Below are 12,876 nucleotides of genomic sequence, written 5' to 3' on the forward strand. Positions count from 1 at the left end.
TCTCTCTCTCTCTTCTCTCTCTATCCCACTCCTCTCTCTCTCTCTCCCTCTCTCTCTCTCTCTCTCTCTCTCTCTTCCACTCCTCTCTCTCTCTCTCTCTCTATCCCACTCCTCTCTCTCTCTCTCTCTCTCTCTCTCTCTATCCCACCTCTCTCTCTCTCTCCTCTCTCTCTCTTCTCTCCATCTCTCCTCTCTCTCCTCTCTATCCAACTCCTCTTCCTCTCTCTCTCCTCTCTCTCTCATCTCTCTCTATCCCACTCCTCTCTCTCTCTCTCCTCTCTCTTCACCTCTCTCTCTTCTCCTATTCACTCCTCTCTCTCTTCTTCCCACTCCTCTCTCTCTCTCTCTCTCTCTATCCCTCTCCTTCTCTCTCTCTCTCTCTCTCGCTCTCTCTCTCTCTCTTCTCTACCATCCTCTCTCTCTCTCTCTCTCTCTCTCTCTCTCTATCCCACTCCTCTCTCTCTCTCTCTCTCTATCTCATCCTCCTCTCTCTCTCTCTCCCTCCTCTCTCTCTCTCTCTCTTATCCCACTCCTCTCTCTCTCTCTCTCTCTCTCTTTCTATCCTCTCTCTCTCTCTCTCTCTCTCTCTCTCCTATCCCACTCCTCTCCTCTCTATCCCACTCCTCTTCTCTCTCTCTCTCTCTCTTCTCTCTACTCCTCTCCTCCTCTCTCTTCTCTCTCTCTCTCTCTCTCTCTCTCATCCCTCCTCTCTATCTCTCTCCATCTCTCTCTCTCTCTCTCATCCCTCCTCTTCTCTCTCTCTTCTATCTCTCTCTATCCACTCCTCTCTCTCTCTCTCTCTCTCTCTCTCTCTCTCCTATCCACTCCTCTCTCCTCTCTCTCTTCTCTCTCTCTATCCACCCTCTCTCTCTCTATCTCCTTCTCTCTCTCTATCTCTTCTTCTCTATCCTCTCTCTCTCTATTCCACTCTTCTCTCTCTCTCTCTCTCTCTTCTCTCCTCTCTCTCTCTCTCTCTCTCTCTCTCTCTCTCTCTCTCTCTATCCCACTCCTCTCTCTCTCTCTCTCTCTCTCTCTCTCTCTCTATCCCACTCCTCTCTCTGAAAAAGTATTTCTGTAGTTGTTGATCAGTCTCTCACATCGGTGATCTTTGATGCAGAACTGCTTTAACTCAGCGACATTTTGTGGGTTTTCAAGCTCGTTTCAAGTCCTTCCGTGACATCTCAATTGGGGGGGGGCAATTAATTTGTCTCGGCACTGTACATGTTGTGCTCTGATGGGATAAAACTGTTGAACTAATAAGCTCATGAGGTAGTTGTTTTACAAATTTAATTGAACAATTTTGTCAACGATCTACGCAAAATATTCTGTGATGTCAAAAAAAAACGAATGTCTTGATTAGATACGTATTCGACCTCCTGAGTCAATACATAGAATCACCTTTGGCAGTGATTACAGCTGTGAGTCTTCTGGGTGAGTCTCTAAGAGTGATTATAGCTGTGAGTCTTTCTGGGTGAGCCTGCCTGCCGTCCTCTACCTTGACCTCTACTCTGGATTATCAACCCCTGCCTGCCTTGACCTGTCATTTGCCTGTCCCTGTTACAATAAACATTGTTACTTCACACAGTCTGCACTTGGGTCTTACCTTGATTCCTGATAGAAACAGTTTTTTTTAGGATTTAGCCTTTGCTTAGCTCTATTCCGTGTTTTTTTTTAAATCATTAACTCACTAGTCTTTGGTGATGACAAGCATACCCATAACATGATGCAGCCACCACCATGCTTGAAAATAATTTGTGGTACTCAGTGATGTGTTGTTTGCCCCAAACATAATGCTTTGTATTCAGGACATAAATGTCATTTCTTTGCAAATTTTTCCGCAGTTTTACTTCAGTGCATTATTGCAAACAGGATGCATGTTTCTGAATATTTTAATGTACAGGCGTCCTTCTTTTCATTGTGTCAATTAGGTTAGTATTGTGGCATAACCACAATGTTGTTGATCCATCCTCGGTTTTCTCCTATCAGCTGTTCTGTTCTAGTTCCAATGCATACCTATATTACTTACCTTGAATTTGGCTCCCCTAGTGTTGATCTGGAGTATTTTCCTTTAGCTAGAAAATGACCCGTCACATGACCTGTTAGGAGGAAGTTGTTCATTGTTGCCTCATGTAGAGATCAGAGTGCTCTGTTTTAGTTGTCTGCTTACAATCTTCACCCATCCTTTATGTTGTATACCTTAGGAAGCTTTGTCACTGAGTATTTTCATTCCTTTTTCATATATCTTTCATTTCAGAGCATTATTTGTGGAATAGATGTAGAGCACTAGCTTAATTGCTACAGTTTGTTAGCTTGGCTTTTGCTAGTTGTCAGTGTTAGCAAAATATCAGGTTACGTTCATATCTAGTATGTATTTTAGGACAGATTACATTGTCTGAGGCAGACATTATTGTCTTTGTGTTTCAGTTTCACGCTCTTTCAACTCATATCTTGGGAACATGGAGATCATGCTTTGAGGGTTGTTGATGTGAAGGCGTTTATCTTGCTGTCAAAATAGGCACAGTAACGCATACGGAGGACAGTATAACAGCCATTCAACTCTGTAACTGTTTTAAAGTCACCATTGAAATAAAAGATCCCAGAAATGTTCCATACACACAAGGGAGGCTGGTGTCAAACGATCCCGCAGGTGGTCGGCAAACCCTCAACCTTTTGGTCCGTACCCTTGAGTGGCATCGACTGTGTGACAAAATCATGCTGAAGTTTATATCGATATCCTCGTTTATAAACATAGGGTCACTACAGTTTGTTACTTGTTTGTGTGTGTCATTACGGCTGTTTTTATCCACAGAAGATGGTTGAATGGAAACACCATAGCGGGAAATTGTCACATCTATTTTATATGCAAACTTTCTAAATGTAGATTTAAAAAAACACTGTTAATTGAAAGTTAATTGAAACATAACTACTGTCACCCTTTGGCCAAGAGTGAATTTCCTATTGTGCTAATGGTTAAGATGCCTGGTTCCCCCAGTGGGAGACTTGGGTTCTGTCACGGTCATCATAAAGAGGAGACCAAGGCGCAGCGTGGTAAGCGTACATTCTTCTTTAATTAACAAAAGAACACTGAACAAACTAACAAAATAACAAAATGAACCGTGAAGCTAATATGTGTAGTGCAGAACAGGCAACTAAACATAGAACAAGAACCCACAAAATACCCAAGGAATATGGCTACCTAAATATGGTTCCCAATCAGAGACAACAATAAACAGCTGCCTCTGATTGAGAACCAATCTAGGCAACCATAGACAAACACCTAAACTAGAAGAAAAAAAACTAGACATACAAAAACCCCTAGACAATACAAAAACTAAAAACAAACCTCCCCATGTCACACCCTGACCTAACCAAAATAATAAAGAAAACAAAGAATACTAAGGTCAGGGCGTGTCAGATTCAGACCCCACCCTGCGACATTAAGTCAAGCTGAGTCCATATTCCCATGCCAACTTGTCTGAAAAATATTTACTCCATATCTGACAAACATGGAATTAGCTAAGCCTTTAATTTGGGCTAAGTAGTGTTTACAGCACAGAAACCACAAACACCTTTCCATTGGAACATAGCCAGTGTATTTCTTCTCAACCACAAACCTATTATTAGAAAGAAGAGCCCAAATCTCCAGATGTTGTGTGTCAGTCTGTCTCGGAGCCGGAATAATGAAAACAGAAAGACACATTTCCGTTCTTTACAGTTGCCACTATGCATTGGGGGCTGGTAGTGTTCTCCTGGCATCTGCCAAACCTAGATTTGTCCGTCCGACTGCCAGATGGTGGAGTATGATTCATCACTCCAGAGCAGGTATTCCCAAACTGGGGTAAGGGGTACAGCTGTCGGGAGCCATATAAAAATGTGATTCACATTAAAAAATATATTTGGGAAAGAAATAATAAGAATCTTCACAATTCAAGTAACAGATACCATTAATGAGAAAGGGCTAGAAGAGTCTTATATGGTGAGCTACCAAGTGGCTAGGACAGGCAAGCCCCATACTATTGTGGAGGACTGGCTAGGACAGGCAAGCCCCATACTATTGTGGAGGAGTGGCTGGGACAAGCAAGACCCATACTATTGTGGAGGACTGGCTAGGACAGGCAAGCCCCATACTATTGTGGAAGACTGGCTAGGACAGGCAAGCCCCATACTATTGTGGAGGAGTGGCTGGGACAAGCAAGACCCATACTATTGTGGAGGACTGGCTAGGACAAGCAAGACCCATACTATTGTGGAAGACTGGCTAGGACAGGCAAGCCCCATACCATTGTGGAGGAGTGGCTGGGACAAGCAAGACCCATACTATTGTGGAGGAGTGGCTAGGACAGGCAAGCCCCATACTATTGTGGAGGACTGGCTAGGACAGGCAAGCCCCATACTATTGTGGAGGAGTGGCTGGGACAAGCAAGACCCATACTATTGTGGAGGACTGGCTAGGACAGGCAAGCCCCGTACTATTGTGGAAGACTGGCTAGGACAGGCAAGCCCCATACTATTGTGGAGGAGTGGCTGGGACAAGCAAGACCCATACTATTGTGGAGGAGTGGCTAGGACAGGCAAGCCCCATACTATTGTGGAGGAGTCGCTAGGACAGGCAAGCCCCATACTATTGTGGAGGAGTGGCTAGGACAGGCAAGCCCCATACTATTGTGGAGGAGTGGCTAGGACAGACAAGCCCCATACTATTGTGGAAGAGTGGCTAGGACAGCAAGCCCCATACTATTGTGGAGGAGTGGCTAGGACAGGCAAGCCCCATACTATTGTGGAGGAGTGGCTAGGACAGGCAAGCCCCATACTATTGTGGAAGAGTGGCTAGGACAGCAAGCCCCATACTATTGTGGAGGAGTGGCTAGGACAGGCAAGCCCCATACTATTGTGGAGGAGTGGCTAGGACAGGCAAGCCCCATACTATTGTGGAGGACTGGCTAGGACAAGCAAGACCCATACTATTGTGGAAGACTGGCTAGGACAGGCAAGCCCCATACTATTGTGGAGGAGTGGCTGGGACAAGCAAGACCCATACTATTGTGGAGGAGTGGCTGGGACAAGCAAGACCCATACTATTGTGGAGGAGTGGCTAGGACAGGCAAGCCCCATACTATTGTGGAGGAGTGGCTAGGACAGGCAAGCCCCATACTATTGTGGAGGAGTGGCTAGGACAGGCAAGCCCCATACTATTGTGGAGGAGTGGCTAGGACAGGCAAGCCCCATACTATTGTGGAAGAGTGGCTAGGACAGCAAGCCCCATACTATTGTGGAGGAGTGGCTAGGACAGGCAAGCCCCATACTATTGTGGAGGAGTGGCTAGGACAGGCAAGCCCCATACTATTGTGGAGGACTGGCTAGGACAAGCAAGACCCATACTATTGTGGAAGACTGGCTAGGACAGGCAAGCCCCATACTATTGTGGAGGAGTGGCTGGGACAAGCAAGACCCATACTATTGTGGAGGAGTGGCTGGGACAAGCAAGACCCATACTATTGTGGAGGAGTGGCTAGGACAGGCAAGCCCCATACTATTGTGGAGGAGTGGCTAGGACAGGCAAGCCCCATACTATTGTGGAGGAGTGGCTAGGACAGACAAGCCCCATACTATTGTGGAAGAGTGGCTAGGACAGCAAGCCCCATACTATTGTGGAGGAGTGGCTAGGACAGGCAAGCCCCATACTATTGTGGAGGAGTGGCTAGGACAGGCAAGCCCCATACTATTGTGGAAGACTGGCTAGGACAGACAAGCCCCATACTATTGTGGAGGAGTGGCTAGGACAGACAAGCCGCATACTATTGTGGAGAACTTAATTCTTCCTGCTACCGCGGATATGGCTGGGACAATGCTGGGGGAAAAGCCAAAAAAACTATACAGAAAATGCCTTCATCAAACAACACTGCTTCACGACGCATCAGTGACATGGCAGGAGAGGTTTTGAAACAATTACTGCTTCGCAAACAAGCCAGTGAATTCTATGCATCACAGCTGGATGAGTCAACAGACGTGGTGGGCCTGGCACAGCTCCTGGTATATGTCTGTTACAGCTGGATGAGTCAAGAGACATGGCTGGCCTGGCACAGCTCCTGGTATATGTCTGTTACAGCTGGATGAGTCAACAGACATGGCGGGCCTGGCACAGCTCCTGGTATATGTCTGTTACAGCTGCATGAGTCAACAGGCCTGGCACAGCTCCTGGTATATGTCTGTTACAGCTGGATGAGTCAACAGGTCCTGGCACAGCTCCTGGTATATGTCTGTTACAGCTGGATGAGTCAACAGGTCCTGGCACAGCTCCTGGTATTTGTCTGTTACAGCTGGATGAGTCAACAGACATGGCGGGCCTGGCACAGCTCCTGGTATATGTCTGTTACAGTTGGATGAGTCAACAGACGTGGCCTGGCACAGCTCCTGGTATATGTCCGTTATGTTCATGGGGGGTCAGTTAAGGAAGATCCTCTCCTGCAAACCACTGGAAACTCTTATTTTTAATATATATTTTTTTATATATATTGACTTTCAATAAAAAAATGAGAGGCTATTTTTTAAGTGCTGGACAGCTTTGTGACATCAAATTGACTTTGGTGGTCAAGATGTGTTGGTATCTGTACTGATGGTGCAAAAGCCATGACAGGGAGACATAGTGGAGTGGTAACGCGCGTGCAAGCAGTTGCTCCTGATGCCACTTGGGTACGCTGCAGCACCCACCGAGAGGCTCTTGGGTCCACTGCAGCACCCAACGAGAGGTTCTTGGGTCCACTGCAGCATCCACAGAGAGGCTCTTGGGTCCACTGCAGCATCCACCGAGAGGCTCTTGGGTCCACTGCAGCATCCACCGAAAGGCTCTTGCTGCCAAGGGAATGCCTGACAGCTGTAAAGAGGTTTTGGACACTACAGTGAACATGGTTAACTTTGTGTTAAAGCAAGACCGCAAAACTCGTGTATTTTCTGCATTATGCAATGATATGGGCAGCGACCATGTAACGCTTTTACAACATACAGAAGTGCGCTGGTTTTAAATTGAGAGATCAGCTTAAAGTTCTTTACTGACCATAATGTTCACTTGTCTGACCTCTTGCATGATGAGTTTCTCACACAACTTGCCTATCTGGGTGATGTTTTTTCTCGCCTGAATGATCTGAATCCTCTGTGGAGATGGGAGAATCTTCCAGAAGGACAACCATCTCTGCAGCACTCCACCAATCAGGCCTTTATGTTAAGAGTGGTCAGATAGAAGCCACTCCTCAGAAAAAGGCACATGACAGCCCGCTTGGAGTTTGCCAAAAGGCATCTAGAGGACCCTCAGACCATGAGAAACAAGATTCTCTGGTCTGATGAAACCAAGATTGAACTCTTTGGCCTGAATGCCAAGCGTCACATCTGTAGGAAACCTGGCACCATCACTACAGTGAAGTATGGTGGTGCCAGCGTCATGCTGTGGGGGATGTTTTTCAGCGGCAGGGACTGTGGAAAAAGTAATGGGGTCTGAAAAGTTTCCTCCGGGATGCTGGCCTTCTAGGCAGAGTTGCACAGAAAAAGCCACATCTCAGACTGGCCAATAAAAAGAAAAGATTAAGATGTGCAAAAGATTGGCAGAGGAACTCTGCCTAGAAGTCCAGCATCCCGGGATCGCCTCTTCACTGTTGACGTTGAGGCCGGTGTTTTGCGGGGTACTATTTAATGAAGCTGTCAGTTGAGGACTTGTGAGGCGTCTGTTTCTCAAACTAGACACTCTAATGTACTTGTCCTCTTGCTCAGTTGTGCACCAGGGCCTCCCACTCCTCTTTCTATTCTGGTTAGAGCCAGTTTGTGCTGTTCTGTGAAGGGAGTAGTAAACAGCTTTGTACGAGATCTTCAGTTTCTTGGCAATTTAGCCTTCATTTCTCAAATTAAATAAAATCAAATGTATTTATATAGCCCTTCGTACATCAGCTGATATCTCAAAGTGCTGTACAGAAGCCCAGCCTAAAACCCCAAACAGCAAGCAATGCAGGTGTAGAAGCACGGTGGCTAGGAAAAACTCCCTGGAAAGGCCAAAACCTAGGAAGAAACCTAGAGAGGAACCAGGCTATGTGGGGTGGCCAGTCCTTTTCTGGCTGTGCCGGGTGGAGATTATAACAGAACATGGCCAAGATGTTCAAATGTTCATAAATGACAAGCATGGTCCAATAATAATAATAGGCAGAACAGTTGAAACTGGAGCAGCAGCACAGCCAGGTGGACTGGGGACAGCAAGGAGTCATCATTTCAGGTAGTCCTGAGGCATGGTCCTAGGGCTCAGGTCCTCCGAGAGAGAGAAAGAAAGAGAGAGAGAGAATTAGAGGGAGCACACTTAAATTCACACAGGACACCGAATAGGACAGGAGAAGTACTCCAGATATAACAAACTGACCCTAGCCCCCCGACACATAAACTACTGCAGCATAAATACTGGAGGCTGAGACAGGAGGGGTCAGGCGACACTGTGGCCCCATCCGAGGACACCCCCGTACAGTGCCAAAAAAGGAAGGATATAACCCCACCCACTTTGCCAAAGCACAGCCCCCACACCACTAGAGGGATATCTTCAACCACTAACTTACCATCCTGAGACAAGGCTAAGTATAGGCCACAAAGATCTCTGCCACGGCACAACCCAAGAGGGGGTCGCCAACCCAGACAGGAAGATCACATCAGTAACTCAACCCACTCAAGTGACGCTCCCCTCCCAGGGACGGTATGAAAGAGCCCCAGTAAGCCAGTGACTCAGCCCCTGTAATAGGGTTAGAGGCAGAGAATCCCATTGGAAAGAGGGGAACCGGCCAGGCAGAGACAGCAAGGGCGGTTCGTTGCTCCAGAGCCTTTCCGTTCACCTTCACACTCCTGGGCCAGACTACACTCAATCATATGACCCACCGAAGAGATAAGTCTTCAGTAAAGACTTAAAGGTTGAGACCGAGTTTGCGTCTCTTACATGGGTAGGCAGACCATTCCATAAAAATGGAGCTCTATAGGAGAAAGCCCTGCCTCCAGCTGTTTGCTTAGAAATTCTAGGGACAATTAGGAGGCCTGCGTCTTGTGACTGTAGCGTACGTGTAGGTATGTACGGCAGGACCAAATCAGAGAGATAGGTAGGAGCAAGCCCATGTAATGCTTTGTAGGTTAGCAGTAAAACCTTGAAATCAGCCCTTGCCTTGACAGGAAGCCAGTGTAGGGAGGCTAGCACTGGAGTAACATGATAAAAAAAATTGGTTCTAGTCAGGATTCTAGCAGCCGTATTTAGCACTAACTGAAGTTCATTTAGTGCTTTATCCGGGTAGCCAGAAAGTAGAGCATTGCAGTGGTCTAACCTAGAAGTGACAAAAGCATGGATACATTTTTCTGCATCATTTTTGGACAGAAAGTTTCTGATTTTTGCAATGTTACGTAGATGGAAAAAAGCTGCCCTTGAAATGGTCTTGATATGTTCTTCAAAAGAGAGATCATGGTCCAGAGTAACGCCGAGGTCCTTCACTGTTTTATTTGAGACGACTGTACAACTGTCACGTTCTGACCATCGTTCGTATGTGTTTTCCTTGTTTTAGTGTTGGTCAGGACATGAGCTGGGTGGGCATTCTATGTTGTGTGTCTGGTTTGTCTATTGTCGTCTTTCTAAATTAAACATGAATAACCACCACGCTGCATTTTGGTCCGCCTCTCTTTCACCACAGGAAACCCCTTACAACAACCATTAAGATTAATTGTCAGATTCAACAGAAGATCTCTTTGTTTCTTGGGACCTAGAACAAGCATCTCTGTTTTGTCCGAGTTTAAAATTAGAAAGTTTGCAGCCATCCACTTCCTTATGTCTGAAACACATGCTTCTAGCGAGGGTAATTTTGGGGCTTCACCATGTTTCATTGAAATGTACAGCTGTGTGTCATCTGCATGGCAGTGAAAGTTAACTTCTTGCGTCGAGCAATCCCGTATTCGGGAGCGTAATCATAGCCTCAAGCTCATTAGCATAACGCAACGTTAACTATTCATGAAAATCGCAAATGAAATGAATATATTGGCTCACAAGCTTAGCCTTTTGTTAACCACACATGTCATCGCAGATTTTCAAAATATGCTTTTCAACCATAGCTACACAAGCATTTGTGTAAGAGTATTGATAGCTAGCATAGCATTAAGCCTAGCATTCAGCAGGCAACATTTTCACAAGAAAAGCATTCAAATAAAATCATTTACCTCTGAAGAACTTCGGATGTTTTCAATGAGGAGACTCTCAGTTAGATAGCAAATGTTCAGTTTTTCCAAAAATATTATTTGTGTAGGAGAAATCACTCCGTTTTGTTCATCACCTTTGGCTAAGAAAACCCCCCGAAAATTTTGTCATTACAACCCCGAACTTTTTCCAAATTAACTCCATAATATCGACAGAAACATGGCAAACGTTGTTTAGAATCAATCCTCAAGGTGTTTTTCACATATCTATTCGATGATAAGTCATTCGTGGCAGTTGGGTTTCTCCTCTGAAGCAAATGAAAAAATGCACGCAGCTGGAGATTACGCAATAATTGCAACGGAGGACACCAAGCGAGCACCTGGTAAATGTAGTCTCTTATGGTCAATCTTCCAATGATATGCCTACAAATACGTCACAATGCTGCAGACACCTTGGGGAAACGACAGAAAGTGTAGGCTCATTCCTTGCGCATTCACAGCCATATAAGGAGACATAGGAACACAGCGCCTTCAAAATCTGGGGCATTTCCTGTTTGAAATTTCATCTTGGTTTCGCCTGTAGCATCAGTTCTATGGCACTCACAGATAATATCTTTGCAGTTTTGGAAACGTCAGAGTGTTTTCTTTCCAAAGCTGTCAATTATATACATAGGTCGAGCATCTTTTCGTGACAAAATATCTTGTTTAAAACGGGAACGTTTTTTTATCCAAAAATTAAAAGAGCGCCCCCTATATCGAAGAAGTTAACATTATGTTTTCGAATGACATCCCCAAGAGGTAAAATATATAGTGAAAACAATAGTGGTCCTAAAACGGAACCTTGAGGAACACCAACATTTACAGTTGATTTGTCAGAGGACAAACCATTCACAGAGACAAACTGATATCTTTCCGACAGATAAGATCTAAACCAGGCCAGAACTTGTCCGTGTAGACCAATTTGGGTTTCCAATCTCTCCAAAAGAATGTGGTGATCGATGGTATCAAAAGCAGCACTAAGGTCTAGGAGCACGAGGACAGATGCAGAGCTTCGGTCTGATGCCATTAAAAGGTCATTTACCACCTTCACAAGTGCAGTCTTAGTGCTATGATGGGGTCTAAAACCAGACTGAAGCATTTCATATACATTGTTTGTCTTCTGGAAGGCAGTGAGTTGCTGCGCAACAGCCTTTTCTAAAAATTTTGAGAGGAATGGAAGATTCGATATAGGCCGATAGTTTTTTATATTTTCTGGGTCAAGGTTTGGCTTTTTCAAGAGACGCTTTATTACTGCCACTTTTAGTGAGTTTGGTACACATCCGGTGGATAGAGAGCCATTTATTATGTTCAACATAGGAGGGCCAAGCACAGGAAGCAGCTCTTTCAGTAGTTTATTTGGAATAGGGTCCAGTATGCAGCTTGAAGGTTTAGAGGCCATGATTATTTTCATCATTGTGTCAAGAGATATAGTACTAAAACACTTGAGCCTCTCTCTTGATCCTAGGTCCTGGCAGAGTTGTGCAGACTCAGGACAACTGAGCTTTGAAGGAATACGCAGATTTAAAGAGGAGTCCGTCATTTGCTTTCTAATAATCATTATCTTTTCCTCAAAGAAGTTCATGAATTTATCACTGCTAAAGTGAAAGCCATCCTCTCTTGGGGAATGCTGCTTTTTAGTTAGCTTTGCGACAGTATCAAAAAGGATTTTCGGATTGTTCTTATTTTCCTCAATTAAGTTAGAAAAATAGGATGATCGAGCCGCAGTAAGGGCTCTTCGGTACTGCACGGTACTGTCTTTCCAAGCTAGTCGGAAGACTTCCAGTTTAGTGTGGTGCCATTTCCGTTCCAATTTTCTGGAAGCTTGCTTCAGAGCTCAGGTATTTTCTGTGTACCAGGGAGCTAGTTTCTTATGAGAAATGTTTTTAGTTTTTAGGGGTGCAACTGCATCTAGGGTATTGCGCAAGGTAAAATTGAGTTCCTCAGTTAGGTGGTTAACTGATTTTTGTCCTCTGGCGTCCTTGGGTAGACAGAGGGAATCTGGAAGGACATCGAGGAATCTTTGTGTTGTCTGTGAATTTATAGCACGACTTTTGATGTTCCTTGGTTGGGGTCTGAGCAGATTATTTGTTGCAATTGCAAACGTAATAAAATGGTGGTCCGATAGTCCAGGATTATGAGGAAAAACATTAAAATCCACAACATTTATTCCATGGGACAAAACTAGGTCCAGAGTATGACTGTGACAGTGAGTGGGTCCAGAGACATGTTGGACAAAACCCACTGAGTCGATGATGGCTCCGAAAGCCTTTTGGAGTGGGTCTGTGGACTTTTCCATGTGAATATTAAAGTCACCAAAGATTAGAATATTATCTGCTATGACTAAAATGTCCGATAGGAATTCAGGGAACTCAGTGAGGAACGCTGTATATGGCCCAGGAGGCCTGTAAACAGTAGCTATAAAAGTGATTGAGTAGGCTGCATAGATTTCATGACTAGAAGCTCAAAAGACAAAAACGTATATATTTTTTTTGTAAATTGAAATTTGCTATCGTAAATGTTAGCAACACCTCCGCCTTTGCAGGATGCACGGGGGATATGGTCACTAGTGTAGCCAGGAGGTGAGGCCTCATTTAACACAGTAAATTCATCAGGCTTAAACCATGTTTCAGTCAGGCCAATCACATTAAGATT

The sequence above is a fragment of the Oncorhynchus kisutch genome, linkage group LG14 (genome assembly GCF_002021735.2).
Source record: "Oncorhynchus kisutch isolate 150728-3 linkage group LG14, Okis_V2, whole genome shotgun sequence".
In the NCBI taxonomy this organism is placed as follows: domain Eukaryota; kingdom Metazoa; phylum Chordata; class Actinopteri; order Salmoniformes; family Salmonidae; genus Oncorhynchus; species Oncorhynchus kisutch.